This window comes from Mustela nivalis (assembly GCF_964662115.1).
Source record: "Mustela nivalis genome assembly, chromosome: 5".
NCBI classification, from domain to species: domain Eukaryota; kingdom Metazoa; phylum Chordata; class Mammalia; order Carnivora; family Mustelidae; genus Mustela; species Mustela nivalis.
In genome coordinates, this window is record NC_139024.1 from 101,942,425 (window position 1) to 101,960,250 (window position 17,826).

Sequence of the window (17,826 nt, forward strand, 5' to 3'; positions counted from 1 at the left end):
TTTCTCCTAGTTTATATCACCCTGTACAGAAGTGAGAGTTCATTTCATGGGGAAGATCCTTTGACTATATTCATGCTTCCATTTAAGAAGTAATTTTGGGGACACCTGGGTGGCTCAGTTGGTTGGACAACTGCCTTCGGCTCAGGTCATGGTCCCGGAGTCCCGGGATCGAGTCCCACATTGGGCTCCCAGCTCCATGGGGAGTCTGTTTCGCTCTCTGACCTTCTCCTCACTCATGCTCTCTCTCATTGTCTCTCTCTCAAATAAATAAATAAAATCTTAAAAAAAAAAAAGTAATTTTGTATAATGCCAAATTTGATTGTTACTCAAAAACTAAAGTGCTTTTTAGAGATTAGTAGTGATTTTAAAATAAAAAATCAGTTGCTTATTATAAAAAGGCTCAGTGGTATAATGCCACAAGCTATTGTAAAATGATAATTTCATCTGTGAAACCCTGCCTTTTTCAATATTGTATTTCTAGAAAATGCTTTACAAAAGCAGAATTATTCCTTTAATTTTGCATTTCCTTTGACTTGATATTGGCAAGTATTTTTAGAAAACTGATTTAGCTAGTTATGGCAGTTGGGAAGTGACTAAGAAGCTCAGCCTTTGGGTGAGCAGGTGAATGAAGGGTGAAATGAAAGATCAGCCTCTATTTAATATTTGAAAAAAATTTATTCATGGACCTTAAAAAGCTTTGTTCAACAGAGTAGAGCCCATTTTTTCAGCATTCAGTTCTAAGCCCAGTTCTTAACTGCCAAAGGGGGGTTGTCAAGTATATGGCACTTGGCTTTTTAAACCATAATACACTGCAGGATGAGAGTGAATGGTTCAAGAAGCAGGCATTTTCTAGGTGTAGGTGACTTCTAAAAGAAAGCCCACCTATGAAATTCAAGTTTGGTTTTTTGGTTTTTTTTTTTTTTAAAGATTTTAAAAATTTATTTGACAGAAATCACAAGTAGGCTGAGAGGCAGGCAGATGGAGAGGGAGAAGCGGGTCAGAACCAATTTTAAGCAGGCTCCCTGCTAAGCAGAGAGACTAATGCGGGGCTCCATCCCAGGACCCCGAGATCATGACCTGAACCAAAGGCAGAGGCTTAGCCCACTGAGCCATCCAGGTCCCCCAAAATTCAAGTTCTTATAAAAATTTATTTTTGGGACATTATTAGCTTCCATGCAAATAAATATAGTAAACATTGTGAAGTTACCTTGTTCACTGGAAAAGTTAAGAATCTTGCTTTCTAGTCTTATGTCCCAAACAGGAAAAGAGGAAAGTCAGGTATAGCTGAATAAGCTAATATTTTCAAGTTTCAATTTTTAATTTGCCTAATTGTACTTTTTTTATTTTTAAAGATTTTATTTATTTATTTGACAGAGAGAAATCACAAGTAGACGGAGAGACAGGCAGAGAGAGAGAGAGAGGGAAGCAGGCTCCCCGCTGAGCAGAGAGCCTGATGTGGGGCTCGATCCCAGGACCCTGGGATCATGACCCGAGCCGAAGGCAGAGGCTTTAACCCACTGAGCCACCCAGGTGGCCCCCCCCCTTTTTTTTTAAAGATTTTATTTATTTATTTGACAGACGGAGATCACAAGTAGGCAGAGAAGCAGGCAGGGAGAGGAGGAAGCAGGCTCCCTGCTGAGCAGAGAGCCCAAGCGCCCTGAAATTTTGTTGAAAAATGTTTATTACATGTGCTAATTGTAGAAATACTAGAAAATGGAAATTAAAATTTCTCCAGATAGAAACAATGATTGTTAACCTTTTGATTTCTAGCCTTCTAGGTTTTACTTACATGTTATAATAAAAGATAATATTATTTTCACTTAAATATTAGTGAGGGAAAGAAAACATTGAAATATAGACAGATTGTAGCTTCATTGATTAGTGGTATTTTGTGCCATTTTTTCATTAATTTGTTGATACTGTTATGATTTATTTTATAATTCACATAGAAAGTAGATGAGTTTCACATTAATGTTAGAAATTTTAATAGTTTCCAGAAAATATTTGTTAGCTCACTAAACTTGATTAGTAAATGAAAGTATTAATTATGTTGGTGAAAGTTTTGTCTGAATGGTGGAATTTGCATTGAATGTGACTTTTTTAAAAGACTATTTATTTGACGGACAGAGATCACAAGTAGGCAGTGAGAGAGGGGGAAGTAGGCTCCCTGCTGAGCAAAGAGCCTGATGTGGGGCTCGATCCCAGGACCCTGAGACCATGACCTAAGCCAAAAGGAGAGGCCCAACCCTCTGAGCCACCCAGGCGCTCCTGAATGTAACTTCTGATGCTCTTTTGTGATCTGGATTTTGAGTTTATGCTCAGAACCAACTTTAAGTTCAACTGAACTGATTTCAACTTCCCTGGTGGTCTAGTGGTTAGGATTTGGCGCACTTTCTCAACTGAACTGATTTCAAGTTTGAAGTGTTATCAGTCTATAGCAAAGAGAAAAATCAAGGTAGTGCAGCTCATAAAGCTAAATTTGTTTTGGGGGCCTGGGTGGCACAGTTGGTTAAGCGACTGCCTTTAGCTCAGGTCATGATCCTGGAATCCTGGGATTGAGTCCCACATCAGGCTTCCTGCTTAGCATGGAGTCTGCTGCTCCCGCTGACCTCTCTCATGTTCTCTCTCTCTCACTCAAATACATAAATATTTTTTTAAAAAATACCTAAATTTGTTTTTGTTTAAAATGAGACTATCAAGGGAAATTTTAAACTATTACCTTGGGGTATTACTGTGCCTTATTCTTTAGAAATGATGGTAATCATTGATATTAGTTTCTTTAAAAATGCCCTTACTTGGGGCTGCCTGGGTGGCTCAGTTGGTTGGGCGACTGCCTTGGGCTCGGTCATGGTCCTGGGATCGAGTCCCACATTGGACTCCCAGCTCCATAGGGAGTCTGCTTCTCCCTCTGACCTTCTCCCCTCTCATTCTCTCTCTCACTCTCTCTCTCTCTCAAATAAATAAATAAATAAATAAAATCTTAAAAAAAAATGCCCTTACTTGACAAAATAATGGAATCCTTTGCCAGGCTTTCTTTTTCTCTTTGCCCCCAGTTCTGTTGACCCATTGAATTCCATCATTCCAGATTAGATCTCTTAAGAAAGCCCTCTTCCTTTCCTGCCCTCTTCCTACTTCTAGACTTGGAATTTTTGCTGTAACTCTACCATACCACATTAAAACTTAAACATTAAAAAAAAAAAACAAACAAACTTAAACACTTTGTCCTCAAGAACAAAAGAATTCTTGCTTTCTCCTATATAGGCATACCTTGGAGATATTGTGGGTTTGGTTCCAGACCACTGCAATAATATAAATATTAAGTGTGTAGGAGTATTATGGCTAAAAAAAAAACACCTTAATTTAAAAATACTTTACTGCTGGGGCGCCTGGGTGGCTCAGTGGGTTAATCCTCTGCCTTCGGCTCAGGTCATGATCTCGGGGTCCTGGGATTGAGCCCCACATCGGGCTCTCTGCACAGCAGGGAATCTGCTTCCCCCTCTCTCTGCCTGCTTCTTTGCTTACTTGTGGTCTCTCTCTCTCTGTTACATGAAGAAATTTTAAAAAATTTTTTAAATCTTTAAATAAAAAATAAATAAAAATACTTTATTGCTAAAAAATGCTAACTATCATCTGAGTTTTTGGTGAGCCTTAACCTTTTTGCTAGTGGAGAGTCTTGCCTTAATATTGATGACTTCTGACTGACCAGGTTGGTGGTTGCAGAAAGTTGGGGTGGCTGTGGCAATTTCTTAATACAAAACAGTAGTGAAGTTTACCACATCAATGAACTGTAGCTTTCAGGAATGATTTCTCTCGCATAGTTGTGTTCTAAATCCTTTGTTGTCACTTAAACAGTCTTCACAGCATCCTCACAATGAGTAGATTCTATCTCAAGAAACCTCTTTGCTCATCCATAAGAAGCAGTTTCTCATCTGTTCAAATTTTGTCATGAGGTTTCAGCAATTTAGTCACATCTTAGGCTCTACTTCTAATTCCAGATCTCTTGCTATTTCTACCACATCTACAGTTATTTCCTCCATGGAAGTTTTGAACCCCTCAAAGTCATCATGAGGTTGGAATCAACTATTTTGAAATTCCATTAATATTGATGCTTCAACCTCTTTCCATGAATCCTGAATGTTCTTAGCAGCATATAGAATGGTAAATCCTTTCTGGAAGGTTTTCAGTTTTCTTTGCTCAGATCTTTCAGAGTAATCACTGTCTGTGGCAGCTTACATTCTAACAGAATGTACTTCATAAATAGTAAGACTTGAGAGTTGAAGTTTTTCCTTGATCCTTGGCCTACGGAATGAATGTTGTGTTAGCAGACATGAAAACAACCTTCTCTTACTGTAATCTCCATCTCCATTGGGTGACCAGTCCATTGTCTGTGAGAAGTCAGATTTTGAAGGAATGTTTGTTCTGAGCAGTAGGTCTCAAAAGTGGGCTTAAAATATTCAGTGAACCATCATGTAAACAGATGTGCTCTTATCTTGGCCTTACTCCATTTATAGAGCAGAGACTGAGTTGAGTTAGCATAATTCTTAAGGGACCTAGAATTTTCAGAATGGTCAATGAACATTGATTCCAACTTAAAATGTCACCAGCTGTGTTGGCCCCTGACAAGAGAAGCAGACTGTCTTTGTAAATTTTGAAACAGGCATTGACTTCTCTAGCTATGAAAGTCCTAGATAGCCTCTCCTTTCCAATAGAAGGCTGTTTCATCCATATTGAAATTCTGTGGCTTAGTGCAGCCAGCCACTTTCATTAATTTTCTCAGCTAGAGCTTCTGGGTAACCTGCTGTAGCTTCTACATCAGCTTCTGCTGCTTCATCTTGTACTTTGATATTATGAGGCAGCTTTTTCTAAGCCTCATGAATCAACCTCTGCTAGCCTCAAACTTCTCTTTTTCCTTATTCTCTATTTCCTTATTCTCCGAGCCGTCAAAGAATTGAAGAGTTAGGGCTTTGTTCTGGATTGGGCTTTGGCTTAACAGAGTGTTGTAGCTGGTTTGAGCTGTCTAAACCCTGCTGTCTTCATATCAGCAGTAAGGCTGTTTTGCTTTCTCTCATTCATGTATTCACTAGAGTAGCACTTGTACTTTCCTTCAAGAACTTTTCCTTTGCATTCAAAACTTGACTGTTTGGCCCAAGGGGCCTTGCTTCCAGCCTACCATGGTTTTCAGTATGTTTTTCCCACTAAGATTAATCATTTCCAGCTTGTAAAATGATAAATGTGCAGCTCTTCCTTTCACCTGAACACTTAGAGGCCCATTCTCATCTGTTCAAATTTTTATAACTCAGGAAATAGGGAGGCCTAAGGAAGGGGAGTGAGACAAAGGAATGAACAGTGAATGGAGCCATCTGAACACAATGTTTATGCAGTCTTATAGGAGTGCAGTTCATGGCACCCCCAAATCAATTATAATACTAACATCAAAGATCACAGATTGCTGCAACAAATATAATGATAATGAAAACTTTTGAAATTTCTCAATTACCAAAATGTGACACAGGCCTGAACTGAGCAAATGCTGTTGGAAAAATTGTACCAATAGACTTGCTGGATGCAGGTTTGCCACAGACCTTCAATTTGTTAAAAAAAAAAAAACACCAAAAAAAACAAAAAAACAACACCATATCTGCAAAAGCACAGTATAATGAGGTATGCCTATACATGCTTAACTTTCACGGGTATGTATACTCAGGGATTTTTTAAAGATTTTATTCATTTTATTTGACAGAGACAGAGGTAGGCAGAGAGACAGGCAGAGAGAGAGAGGGAGGAGGAAGCAGGCTCCCTGCCAAGCAGAGAGCCCGATGCAGGCCTTGATCCCAGGACTCTGGGATCATGACCTGAGCCAAAGGCACAGGCTTTAACCCATTGAGCCACCCAGGCGCCCCTTAACCGTATTTTTTTAAAAAAAAATTTTTTTTAACCATTGTATTTTTTAAAAAATTTTCATAGTTACTGAATTAGAATTTTCCTTTTAATGTTTTTCTGACTCCACAACTTTCACCTTAATTCTATGAAGATCCCACTCAACTTTCCCAGTAGGAGGGGAGGGGTTAAGAAAAACTCATGCAAGGAGTGATCTAACTAACATAGAGGTAAACAGACTCTCCCCTCCCGGTATCTTTAAGATGTTCCTATTTTTCGCCCCCAAAATAAATATGTAGATAGCATTTTCTTGCAGATCATTTGCTATCACTGTGGACTCAATAGTATTCTAATATGGAGGTTAATCCACAGTGACCCAAGCATGAGCTTCAATCTTTTTTTAAAAGATTTTATTTATTTATTTCACAGACTGAGATGGCAAGTAGGCAGAGAGGCAGGCAGAGAGATGGGGGGAAGCAGGCTCCCCATGGAGCAGAGAGCCCAATGCAGGGCTTGATCCCAGGACCCTGGGATCATGACCCGAGCTGAAGGCAGAGGCTTTAACCCACTGAGCCACCCAGGTGCCCCTGTTCTTACCATTTTTATACTGAGAGCCAATTCCACTTCTAGCTTAAGAATTTACGGTCTAAAGTCTGACCTCAGAAAAGCTCTTATTAAAAGCTCTAAATGCTTATTAATACTACAGGCTTTGGGGAAGATTGGCAAATCTAACCTAAGAAGAACAGTCCTAGAATTTTGTGATTTCACATTAAATTACATTTCAGTATTTTAACACTAATGGAATAGCGTAATACTCCCAAACCTAAGACTATGGTATTCCCTTTTCATCCTAATTCTACAGGAAACATTTAATATACTTTCATCTAGCCTATAGCTTTGGTTCTGCAGTTGGATCAGTAACAAGATGTCCTGCAATGAGTGTTTTCCCCCTTGCTTTCTGATAAGTTAAAATTTGTTTCTGAACATACTGATTCTTTGAATTACCTATTATACTTTTATGCAAAATAAGGTCTTCTGTGACCTAATAGGTAAAATCCCTAGTGTGTATTTCAATATCTGTGGTCTCTGTTTTTCCAGTGTGTATGTGTTTGCTCAGAATCACAGAAATATGTAATTTAATAAGATCTAGAGGCTGCCCCTCATCTTGGATCACTAACAGTGGAAATCCAAGGGATTTGGCTTTCTGGAGAGAGTGAGTGTTCAGAAATAAACCATTAATCGTGCCTGGCATTCACCAGCAGTCTTGACCCAGAAACCTAAGTTGTGATGAAAAAATAATTATGAGTATCACCCCCTGCCATATATAATTAATTTTTCCCCATTTTAGGGGAAAACTTTATTTTAAATATTTCATTTTTCTCATAAATGATAGACGTTTCAAAGCTGAAGTTCATTCTTTCTCTAGATCTACCATTCATTCCTTTTTATCTACTCCTAGCAGATTGCCTTTCTAATTATATATAGGTATTCTATATAGGTAGCCAGAGTGGGTGTTTTGGTTTGGTTTGGTTTGGTTTGGTTTGGTTTTGGTTTTAAGAAGAAAATGGAGGGGCGCCTGGGTGGCTCAATGGGTTAGCCTCTGCCTTCTGTCCAGGTCATGATCTCAGGGTCATGGAATCGAGCCCTGCTTGGACTGTCTACTCAGCGGGGAGCCTGCTTCCCACCCCCCTCTTTGCCTCCTTCTCTGCCTACTTGTGATCTCTCTCTGTGTTAAATAAATAAATAATTAAGATCTTAAAAGAAAAGAAGAAGAAGAAGAAGAATTTTAGCTACTGATAGCTAAATATGAGGAAAATAATTTTAACAAACAGTAATACTAACAGGTTTTGCTTATTTGACCACCAAAGAGTAATGTTCTAGGGCTAGAGATTAATTTTAGAGTGAAGTTGAAGCGATCTAAACAAATGTTTAAATGCTGATTAAAGGGTTAAATAATTTACCTTCCAAGTCTAGGAGTATAGTTTGAAGGGAGTAAAATTCATACTTAAGGGGTGCCTGGGTCGTTCATTTGGTTAAGTGTCTGCCTTTGGCTCAGGTCATGATCCCAGGATCCTGGGATCTAGCCCCACATTGGTCTCCGTGCTCAGCAGTGAGTCGGCTTCTCCCTCTGCCCCTCCCTCCCCATGCACACACCCTATCTCTCTAATAAATAAGTGAAATCTTTTTTTTTTTAATTTTTTTAATTTATTTGACAGATAAAGATCACAGGTAGGCAGAGAGAGAGGAAGGGAAGGAGGCTCACGGCCAAGCAGAGAGCCCCATGCAGGGCTCAATCAAAGGATCCTGGGATCACGACCCGAGCCGAATGCAGAGGCTGTAACCCACTGAGCCACACAGGTGCCCCTAAAATCTCTTTTAAAAATTTTTTAAAATATTTTTATTAATGTATAATGTATTATTAGCCCCAGGGGTACAGGTCTGTGAATCGCCTGGTTTACACACTTCACAGCACTCACCGCAGCACATACCCTCCCCAATGTCCATAATCCCACCACCCTCTCCCTATCCACCTCCCCCCAGCAACCCTCAAGTTTGTTTTGTAAGATTAAGAGTCTCTTATGGTTTGTCTCCCTCCCGATCCCATATTGTTTCATTTCTTCTTTTCCTACCCCCGAAACCCCCCCCACATTGCATCTCCATTTCCTCATATCAGGGAGATCATATGATAGTTGGCTTTCTCCGATTGACTTATTTCACTAAGCATAATACCTTCTAGTTCCATCCACGTCGTTGCAAATGGCAAGATTTCATTTCTTTTGATGGCTGCATAGTATTCCATTGTATATCTATACACCACTTCTTTATCCATTTATCTGTTAATGGACATCTAGGTTCTTTCCATAGTTTGGCTATTGTGGACATTGCTGCTGTAAACATTCGGGTGCACGTGCCCTTTTGGATCACTACATTTGTATCTTTAGGGTAAAGACCCAGTAGTGCTATTGCTGGGTCATGGGGTAGCTCTATTTTCAACTTTTTGAGGAACCTCCATGCTTTTTTCCACAGTGGTTGCACCAGCTTGCATTCCCACCAACAGTGTAGGAGGGTCCCCCTTTTTCCGCACCCTTGCCAGCTTCTGTCATTTCTTGACTTGTTAATTTTAGCCATTCTGACTGGTGTGAGGTGGTATCTCATTGTGGTTTTGATTTGTATTTTCCTGATGCCGAGTGATGGGAGCACTTTTTCATGTGCCTGTTGGCCATCTGGATGTCTTCTTTGCAGAAATGTCTGTTCATGTCCTCTGCCCATTTCTTGATTGGATTATTTGTTCTATGTCTGTTGAGTTTGATAAGTTCTTTATAGATTTTGGATACTAGCCCCTTATCTGATATGTTTTTTGCAAATATCTTCTCCCATTCTGTCAGTTGTCTTTTGATTTTGTTAACTGTTTCCTTTGCTGTGCAAAAGCTTTTGATCTTGATGAAGTCCTAATAAGTTCATTTTTGCCCTTGCTTCCCTTGCCTTTGGCGATGTTCATAGGAAGGAGTTGCTGTGGCTGAGGTCGAGGAGGTTGTTGCCTGTGTTCTCCTCAAGTATTTTGATGGATTCCTGTCTCACATTGAGGTCTTTCATCCATTTTGAGTCTGTTTTCATGTGTAGTGTAAAGAAATGGTCCAGTTTCATTGTTCTGCATATGGCGGTCCAATTTTCCCAACACCATTTGTTGAAGAGACAGTCTTTTTTCCATTGGACATTCTTTCCTGCTTTGTCAAAGATTAGTTGACCATAGAGTTGAGGGTCTATTTCTGGGCTCTCTATTCTATTCCATTGATCTATGTGTCTGTTTTTGTGCCAGTACCATACTGTATTGATGATGATAGCTATGTAATAGAACTTGAAGTCGGGAATTGTGATGCCACCAACTTTGGCTTTCTTTGTCAATATTCCTTTGGCTATTCAAGATCTTTTCTGGTTCCATATACATTTTAAGATTATTTGTTCTATTTCTTTGAAAAAAATGGATGGGATTTTGGTAGGGATTGCATTAAACGTGTAGATTGCTTTAGGTAGAATAGACATTTTCACAATATTTGTTCTTCCAATCCAGGAGCATGGAACATTTTTCCATTTCTTTGTGTCTTCCTCAGTTTCTTTCATGAGTACTTTATAGTTTTCTGAGTATAGATTCTTCGCCTCTTTGGTTAGGTTTATTCCTAGGTATCTTATGGTTTTGGGTGCAATTGTAAATGGGAGGAACTCCTTAATTTCTCTTCTGTCTTGTTGGTGTAAAGAAATGCAACTGGTTTCTGTGCATTGATTTTATATCCTGACACTTTACTGAATTCCTGTGCTAGTTCTAGCAGATTTGGAGTGGAGTTTTCCACATATATGGGTTTTCCACATATAGGGTCATATCATCTGCAAAGTGATAGTTTGACTTCTTCTTTGCCAGTTTGGATGCCTTTAATTTCTTTTTGTTGTCTGATTGCTGAGGCTAGGACTTCTAGTACTGTGTTGAATAGCAGTGGTGATAATGGACATCCCTGCCGTGTTCCTGACCTTTGGGAAAAGCTCTCAGTTTTTCTCCACTGAGAATGATATTCGTGATGGGTTTTTCATAGCTGGCTTTGATGATATTGAGGTATGTACCCTCTCTCCCCACATTTTGAAGAGTTTTGATGAGGAAAGGGTGCTGTGCTTTGTCAAATGCTTTTTCAGCATTTATTGAGAGTATCATATGGTTTTTGTTCTTTCTTTTAGTAATGTATCACATTGATTGATTTGCAGATGTTGATTCAGCCTTGCAGCCCTGGAATAAATCCCACTTGCTTGTGGTGAATAATCCTTTTAATGTACTGTTGGATCCTATTGGCTGGCATTTTGGTGAGAATGTTCGCATCTGTGTTCATCAAGGATATTGGTCTGTAATTCTCTTTTGTGATGGGATCCTTGTCTGGTTTTGGGATCAAGGTAATGCTGGCCTCATAAAATGAGTTTCATTTTCCTTCCATTTCTATTTTTTGGAACAGTTTCAGGGGAGTAAGTATTAATTCTTCTTTAAATGTTTGGTAGAATTCCCCTGAGAAGCTGTCTGGCCCTGGACTCTTGTTTGTTGGGAGAGTTTTGATGACTGCTTCAGTCTCCTTACTGGTTATGGGTCTGTTCAGGTTTTCTATTTCTTCCTGGTTCAGTTTTGGTAGTTTATATGTCTCTAGGAATGCATCCATTTCTTCCAGATTGTCAAATTTGCTGGCATAGAGTTCCTCGTAGTATGTTCTTATAATTGTTTGTACTTCTTTGGTGTTGGTCCTCTTTCATTCATGATTTTATTTATTTGGATCATTTCTCTTTTCTTTTTGATAAGTTTGGCCAGGGGCTTATCAATCCTATTAATTCTTTCCAAGAACCAGCCTAGTTTTGTTGATTTGTTCTATTGTGGTTTTTTTTTTTTGTTTCTATTTCATTGATTTCTGCTCTGATCTTTATGATTTCTCTTCTCCTGCTGGGCTTAGGGTTTCTTTCTTGTTCTTTCTCCAGCTCCTTTAGGTGTAGGGTTAGGTTGTGTATTTGAGATCTTTCTTGTTTCTTGAGAAAGGCTTGTATCATTATATATTTTCCTCTCAGGAACGCCTTTGCTGTGTCCCATAGATTTTGAACTATTGTGTTTTCATTATCATTTTTTTCCATGAATTTTTTCAATTCTTCTTTAACTTCCTGGTTGACCCATTCATTCTTTAGAAGGATGCTCTTTGGTCTCCATGTATTTGGGTTCCTTCCAAATTTCCTCTTGTGATTGAGTTCTGGCTTCAGAGCATTGTGGTCTAAAAATATGCATGGAATGATACCAATCTTTTGGTACCAGTTGAGACCTGATTTATGACCCAGGATGTGATTTATTCTGGAGAATGTTCCATGTGCTCTAGAGAAGAATGTGTATTCTGTTGCTTTGGGGATGCAGTGTTCTGAATATATCTGTGATGTCCATCTGGTCCAGTGTGTCATTTAAGGCCTTTATTTCCTTGTTGATCTTTTGCTTGGATGATCTCTCCATTTCAGTGAGGGGAGTGTTAAAGTCCCCTGCTATTACTGTATTATTATTGATGTGTTTCTTTGATTTTGTTATTAATTGGTTTATATAGTTGGCTGCTCCCATGTTAGGGGCATAGATATTTAAAATTGTTAGCTCTTCTTGTTAGACACACCCTTTGAGTATGATAGAGTGTCCTTCCTCCTCTCTTATTATAGTCTTTGGCTTAAAATCTAATTGATCTGATAGAAGGATTGCCACCCCAGCTTTCTTTTGATGTCCATTAGCATGGTAAATTGTTTTAATTTTAATTTAACTTTTTAAATTTTAATTTAGCTTTTAATCTGGAGGTGTCTTTGGGTCTAAAATGAGTTTCTTGTAGACAGCATATTGATGGGTTTTGTTTTTGTTTTTTTTTTTTATCTATTCTGATACCCTATGTCTTTTGATTGGGGCATTTCGCCCATTTATATCCAGGTTAACTATTGAGAGATAGGAATTTAGTGCCATTGTATTGCCTGTAAGATGACTATTATTGTATATTATCTCTGCTCCTTGCTGATCTACTACTTTTATTCTCTCTCTTTGCTTAGAGGACCCCTTTCAATATTTCCTGTAGAGCTGGTTTGGTAATTGCAAATTCTTTTCGTTTTTGTTTGTCCTGGAACTTTTTATCTCTTCTTCTATTTTCAGTGATAGCCTAGCTGGATATAGTATTCTTGGCTGCTCTGAATATAACATGGCAGTTCTTTCTGGCCTGCCAGGTCTCTGTGGATAAGTCTTCTGCCAAGCTAATATTTTTACCATTGTATGTTACAGACTTCTTGTCCCGAGTTGCTTTCAGGATTTTTCTCTTTGTTGCTAAGACTTGTAAATTTTACTGTTAGATGATGGGGTGTGGATCTATTCTTATTGATTTTGAGAGGGGTTCTCTGCGCCTCCTGGATTTTGATGCTGTTCCCTTTGCCATATTAGGGAAATTCTCTACAATAATTCTCTCCAGTATACTTCTGCTCCCCTCTCTCTTTCTTCTTCTTCTGGAATCCCAATTACTCTAATGTTTCATCGTGGCCCAGTAGTTGTTTATCTCTCTTTTGCTCAGCTTCTTTATTCTCTGTTATTTCGTCTTCTATATCACTAATTCTTTCTTCTGCCTCATTTATCCTTGCTTTAAGAGCCTCCATTTTTTATTGCACCTCATTAATAGTTTTTTTTTTTTTATTTCAACTTGGTTAGATTTTAGTTCTTTTATTTCTCAAGAAAGGGCTTTTATTTCTCCAGACAGTGTTTCTCTGATATCTTCCATGCCTTTTTCGTGCCTGGCTTGCACCTGGAGAATTGTCATTCTGAACTCTAGATCTGACATATTACCAGTGACCATATTGATTAGGTCCCTAATCTTCAGTACTGCCTCTTGTTCCTTTTTTTGTGGTGAGTTTTTCCACCTTGTCATTTTATCCAGATAAGAATAGATGAAGGAGCAAATAAAATACTAAAAGGGTGGCAAAGACCCCAGGAAAATGTACTTTAACCAAATCAGAAGAGACCCTAAGTCGTGTGGGGAAGAAAGGGGGTAAAAAGAAGTTCAGGGAAAAAAAATTTAAAGAAGAGTACAAATAAAAAATATAAAAAAGAAAATATATATTTTAGACTGGTGAATAGAACAGGGTCACCCACTTAATTTTGTGAGTATCTTGGTCTCTTAGAAGAAACGACCTCCCCAATTTTAAAGAATTAAAAACATATAGGGGTAAACATGATGAAGGGATGGGATATGATTATAAAGATGAAATTTTTTTTTTAATTTCTAAAAAAGGAGTTGATAAGATAAGTTGGTTGGGAGAATAAAGAAAAAGAAATTGAAGGGAATTTGCTCAGGCTGGAGACTCGAACAGAGCCCTGTGCTAGATTTACAGTATATTTGATCTATTAGAAGAAGTTGTATTCCAAATTATTTTAGAAGAAAAAACCCTATGTGTATACAAAAGATAAAGTTAGATACAATGAAGGATAAAATATGACTATAATAATGAAGTTTCAAAAAAGATTTTTTTTAATGAGAGGTATTGTTAAGATAAATTAGTTAAAAACATTAAAAGAGGAAAGAGTAAAAAAAATTTAGCATAAGAAAAAAATAAAATTAAAAAAATTAATCAACTTTGCAAGATTAAAGAATCATGGGGTGAAAGCCATGAATCCCATGCTTCTCTTTCTCTTCCTCTGGAATTCTGCTGTTCTCCTTGGTAAGTAAACTTGGTCTTGGCTGGATTTTTTGCTGATCTTCTTGGGTAGGGGCCTGTTGTAGTGATTTACAAGTATCTTTGCCCATGGAGGAATTGCACCACCCTTATCAGGGGCCAGGCTAAGTAATCTGCTCGGGTTCGCTTTCGGGAGCTTTTGTTCCCTGAACGCTTTCTGTAGAGTTCCAGAGCACGGGAATGAAAATAGCAGCCTCCCATTCTCCAGCCTGGAGGAGCCAAGAGCTCAGGGGCCCACTCCTCAGTGCGCCCTTGTAGAAAAGCGCTCATTCACTCCCGTCTCCCTGGCCTCTGGTCGCACTCCTAGCTCACCCAGCCTGTGACCAAGTGTCTATGTCTCTGGCACACAGCCCTGCCTGGAGTCTCCAAACCCCATAGAACCCTGCACTCTTCCAGGGGGGTCTCCGCGGATCTTGTGGGGTCCCTGCTCACTTAAGGTAACCCCGAGTTGAGAGCTCACTCCTCGGCTCCATCTCTGTAGCTGGCTTCCCTGCTCTAATACCTGGGAGCACTGCGATACTCAGACACCCCCGATCCTTCTGTGACCCTGTGGGACCTGTCCTCGCGTGGGCTTCACCCCAGCTTAGCCTCTGGAGCGATGTCCCTCAATGGGGCAGACTTTTAAAAGTTCTGATTTTGTGCTCCATTGCTCTGCCACTTGCCAGGAGGCGGCCCCTCCCTCCGCAGTCTATCTTCCTATCACTTTGGATTCACTTCTCCACTGATCCTACCTTTCAGAAAGTGGTCGATTTTCTGTTTCTAGAGTTACTGCTCTTCTCTTCCATCTCCTGTTGGATTTTTAGGTGTTTGGAATGGTTTGATAAGCCATCTAAGCTGATCTCCTGCTACCTAATGTCTCAGCCTGCTACTTCTCCACCATCTTGACTCATCTCCAATAAATAAAATCTTTAAAAATAAAAGTTTGTACTTAAATTTTGTGACAAGTGGATTACTAAAAAGTTTTCCCATTGAATATATAATCTGTGTTTCTAAATCAGTTTTCATTTAGTTTTGTGTCTAGAACATATTTATAATTTATATGTAAAACAGTGAATCATTGTGTTTTAAAGGAAACTTTAAGAAAAATAAATATTATGTAATGTCTTCTGGAATAAGTATAACTTAGGAAGTATTTCAGAATGGTTATTTTGTGGTGGCCTAGGAAAAAGTAAAATGATAGTGGAACCGTAAATTCAAGGGTAGTTCTTCCTGGATTAGGTTTACTTTAGTTAATCCAAAACATGGCCGCCTTTCAACCCCCAGAGTATTCACATTATTTTGCTCCAACAACATATTTTTATAGGTAAACCCTAATTTATACCTTGTCTACCTCATACGTTATTATGACCTTGGTTTACTTTGCATTCCAAGCATGTCTTTCACTAGAGTTTATAACCTAAAAAATGTATTTGTGTCAGGAAAACTAACTACTGTAAGCCCATGTTTAAATATTATTAATTTCCTTAAATTAGAAGATTCTTTTAGGATCTACTCTAAATTTCCTTTTCAACTTAGCACCTACATTTGAAATAGATAATATTTTTGTCTTCCCAAGGAGTACATTTAATTTCCTTTTAAGACAGGTAAATATACCTTTACTAAAGGATTGAAGCTCAGATAAATAGCTTTTTGTGACTCATTTCTAGTAAGCTGCATTGTCCTGTGATTTATAAAAGAATTACTTTAAAGTTAGGAGAATGTCATCTAATACCTGGTACAAGGGTATAATGTAGGCTGACCAAGTAGTCAGAAAGTGAGTTGGAATTGCTTGCACCCAGAGTAATTCTGTGAGTGTTCTTTATTCCAAAGATGAAGCCTTATACTGAAAATACCATTTTGGCCTTTTTATATGTAGTCACATCAGTATAACTTCCTTGTACTTGGAAAATTACACCCGATGTTTGACATGGTTGATGCAATTCTGTCCTACTGTAGATAAAATTTGGGTTGTACATACATGACTGATTTGCCTAAAGAGTGTTAATTTAGGTAGTAACCCAGTGTTTCTAAATGAAAAATTTTTACTAGACTATTGTTTAATTGTTTAATAGACTATTGTTTAGAGAAGTTTTAGATTTATAGCAAAACAAGAGGAAGGTACAGAGATTTCTGGTATACTTCCTGCCCCTACACATGCATAGCTTCCTCCATCATCAATATCCCCCAACATAATGATACGTTTGTTATACTCAGTGAGCCTACAGTGATCCATCATTATCACCCTAAGTTCATAGTTTACATTAGGGTTCACTTTTGATGTGTTCTACATTCTGTGGGTTTGGACAAATTTATGACAGGTGCCCACTTTTTTTTTTTTTTTTAAGAGATTTTATTTACTTTTTTGGCAGAGTAAGAGCACACAAGTAGGATAGAAGGCAGAGGGAGAGGGAGAAGTAGGCTTCTCGCTGTGCAGGGATCCTGGTGTGGGGTTCCCTCCCAGGACCCTGGAATCATGACCTGAGTCAAAGGTAGACGCTTAACCAACTCAGCCACCCTGGCGCCCCAGGTGTCCACCTTTATAGTGGACATATATCATGCAGAATAATTTTATTGCCCTAAAAATCTTCTGTACTCTGTTTTACTCATGCCTCCCTCTCCCCAACCCTGGATAACCACTGATCTTTTTTATTGTCCCCATAGTTTTGCTTTTCCAGAATGTCATTTAGTTGATATCCTGCAGTATGTGTGCTTACTTTTCCTTTCTCCCTCCTGGAAGCATGAGAGGATTTTTCTCTAGTTTTTACTGTGAGAACCTGGTAGAACTATGAGAGATAAACTCACAAAGGTGTGAGGGCTCTTCATGACTAGGTCATCTAGTGGTTTTTAACTCAGATTTGTCCCACTGAGCATCCAGCAATTCATCAGTTATAGTTCAAGTTTTTACTCAATACTGCTTCCTGCTGAAGTTTCCACTTATGGGTTTCTGCTCCATTAACTTATGATCCTCTCTCTCTCGGGCACTGGTTTATACTGTCACCTCAATTTTCTGGTCTAAGAACGAGATCTAAGAAGAGTTGTTGACTTTTGTTTTTTTTCAGCATTTTACTTGTCAGGATGGAGTAGCAACTTACAAGCTCCTTACAAGATGGACCAGAAACTGGAAGTTAGATCTATTTTTTTACATCATTTTCTCCCATCCAACTTCTAACCAGGCCCAACCCTGCTTAGATTTCAAGATCAGATGAGATCAGGCACGTTCAGGGTGGTATTGTTTGTGGCATTGCTGAAAAACCAAAACCAAGGATATTTGTACTGTTAGACCTTTTAGCGGGGGAGTAATGGTTTAATGGCATTATTTTATAGACTCAGAGCAAAGCAACACCAAACTCTTCAGTATTCAGATGATTGTAAAGTAAATAAAAATGATAAATTGTCTTATCAGTTAATCTAACTTTTTGAAAACCACAGGTGCTGGTGGATAATTGGCTGACCTACAAAATACCACATAAAGCATAAAATACATAAGGCACCTTCTTAGAAATTTGCTGATAATAAAAGTAAATGGTCCTTAGGGCACCTGGCTGTCTCAGCCAGAAGAGCATGTGACTCTTGATCTCAGGGTCATGATTGAGCCCCACACTGGGGGTTGAGGTTACTTAAATAAATAAATAAACTTAAGGAAAAAATGGCAAATGGTTCTTTAGTACAATAACTCTTTGGTAAATGAATTCATTATCCCACAACTAATTTTGCTATTTAAAA

At 38.6% G+C, this 17,826-nt stretch overlaps 1 protein-coding gene across 6 annotated transcripts in view; it reads left to right on the top strand.

The window, feature by feature from the left end:
• Positions 1 to 17,826, top strand: part of ZNF451 (zinc finger protein 451) — a 145,494-nt gene that overhangs the window by 71,725 nt on the left and 55,943 nt on the right. The gene's annotated exons all lie outside the window — the stretch shown is intronic.